Raw genomic sequence first — 2,603 nt, forward strand, 5'->3', positions numbered from 1 at the left:
AAAAAAAAAAAAAAAAAAAAAAGCTATTAGAAATTTAAAATACAGGTTCTTCCTTTTCGATCCACCATCTGCGCCTCAGGTGGGGCCGCCACCAAAATGCAGATTTTCATGAAAACCCTTATGGGGAAGACCATCACCCTTGAGGTTGAACCCTCAGATACAATAGAAAATGTAAAGGCCAAGATCCAGGATAAGGAAGGAATTCCTCCTGATCAGCAAAGACTGATCTTTGCTGGCAAGCAACTGGAAGGACTTTGTCTGACTATAACATTCAGAAGGAGTCTACTCTTCATCTTGTGTTGAAACTTCGTCGTGTTGCTAAGAAAAGGAAGACGTCTTACACCACTCCCAAGAAGAATAAGCACAAGGGAAAGAAGGTTAAGCTGGCTGTCCTGAAATATTATAAGGTGGATGAGAACGGCAAAATTAGTCACCTTCATCGAGAGTGCCCTTCTGATGAATGTGCTGCTGCAGTGTTTATGGCAAGCCACTTTGACAGACATTATTATGGCAAATGTCTGACTTACTGCTTCAACAAACCAGAAAACAAGTAACTGAGTTAATAAATTACATGAACATAGGAAACGGATGCAGCAAGGAATCAAAAAATACACATAGCAATAAAATAAACTTGAATAAAAAAAAAAAAAAAAAAAAAAAAAAAAAAAAAAAGACATAAAAAAAAAAAAAAAAAAAGAAATTTAAAATACAATAGCAAAAACTGGAAAGGAAAATTGGGAACATGTCTTAATAGAGAAAGAATATACTTTCAAAAAAGGTAAGAAAACCAAAGGATTGGTGTAAGAGGTCCAACATTTGAATAACAGGAGTCTCATATGGTAATAAAAGAGGAGAAAATATCAATAAAATAACTCAACAAAATTTCCAAGAACTAAAGAACATAAATTTCCAGACCCCCCCACTCCCCCCCCCAAAAAAAACAACAAATGACCAACACAATGGATGAAAAGAGATTTACAACAAGGAATATCCTTGTGAAATTTTAGAACTGGACTAAAAGAAGATCCTACAAGCCTTTATTGTTTGAGACGAAGTCTCGCTCTTGTCCCCCAGGCTGGAGTGCAGTGGGACGATCTTGGCTCACTGCTACCTCCACCTCCCTGGTTCAAGGCATTCTCCTTTAAATTTCTTACTCATCATTACTTCTGCAGCAAATGAGAGTTAGAAAACAAGAACATGCCTTCAGAAGTCTAAGAAAATAGCCTTTACAACCTAGAAGTCTATACCCAAACTATCAATGCTTATGCTATACAACTAGAATGGAGAAAACACAAGGTACCCAAAGGTAATTCCTTATTTAATGAGTTAAAATTAATTAAAAAAAGATCCTAAACGATTTGATGTTTTAACAACTGGCATAGACTATCTCTATATAATTATACAAAAAAGTAAGTAAGTAGGGAAAAATACTATTTTTATAGGTGATCAAAAGGTATGACAGGGAAAAAAACTACTCAGTACATTACTGAGTTCTGCTGGGGACTATGCTTGTAAGTAATTCTGCTGTAACTTATGTGTTTTTGACAACTCTTGCATTCTGCACAGATTAAAAAAAACATAGTGGAACAGACGACGTGGCTCCCATCTGTAATCCCAGCACTTTGAGAGGCTAAGGCAGCCAAATCACCTGAGGTCAGGAGTTCGAGAGCAGCCTTTCCAACATGGCAAAACCTGGTCTCTACTAAAAATACAAAAATTAGTGGGGCATAGTGGCGCATGCCTATAATCCCAGCTACTGGAGGGGCTGAAAGCACAAGAATCACTTGAACCCAGGAGGTGGAGGTTGTAGTGAGCAGAGATCATACCAATATGCTCCAGCCTGGGCAAAAGAGGAAGACAGTCTCAAAAAGAGTAACAGAGTACAGAAAAAATCATGTCGGAATAAATAGACCACTCAAAACCTACACACTCTGGGCCAGGCGCGGTGGCTCATGCCTATAAATCCCAGCACTTTGAGAGGCCAAGGTGGGCGGATCACGGAGTCAGGAGTTCAAGACCAGCCTTGCCAACATGAAGTCCTGTCTCTACTAAAAAAATATAACATTTAGCTGGGCATGGTCACACACACCCATAATCCCTGCTACTAGGGAGGCTGAGCAGGAGAATTGCTTAACCCAGACCCGGTAGGTGGAGGTTTCAGTGAGCCAAGATCACGATACTGCATACCAGCCTGGGCTACAGAGCAAGACTCTGTCTCCAAAAAAAAAAAAAAAAAAAAAAAAAAACCCTCTCCCCACAAAAAATTGGCCATGCATGGTGGCATGTGTCTGTAGTCCCAGCTACTCCAGAGGCTGAGGTGGGAGGATCACTTCAGCCTGGGAGGTCCAGGTTATAATGAACCATGCACCACTGCACTCCAGCCTGAGCAACAGAGACTTTGTCTCAAAAAACAAGTCTACTTCCCTTCACTGCCAACATTCTTAAATAAGTGTTCTAAACTCATAATCTTTTTCCTCTCGTTCTCCCCTTAATTATGGCCAGTGGTTTCCTCTATTACCCAAAGGCTCTCCTCACAGTCAACAATCACCTAAGGACCAAAGAAACCAATGACAACAGACACTTCTTTTTTTTTTTTTTTTTTT

General features: G+C 39.6%; 1 protein-coding gene and 1 pseudogene across 1 annotated transcript in view; one reads left to right on the plus strand and one right to left on the minus strand.

The window, feature by feature from the left end:
* The window catches only part of LMNB1 (lamin B1), a 62,482-nt gene that overhangs the window by 47,276 nt on the left and 12,603 nt on the right, over nucleotides 1-2,603 (minus strand). The window lies entirely within an intron of this gene.
* LOC108284319 lies at nucleotides 52-577 on the plus strand (annotated as a pseudogene).

The sequence above is a fragment of the Cebus imitator genome, unplaced genomic scaffold (assembly GCF_001604975.1).
Source record: "Cebus imitator isolate Cc_AM_T3 unplaced genomic scaffold, Cebus_imitator-1.0 Scaffold275, whole genome shotgun sequence".
In the NCBI taxonomy this organism is placed as follows: domain Eukaryota; kingdom Metazoa; phylum Chordata; class Mammalia; order Primates; family Cebidae; genus Cebus; species Cebus imitator.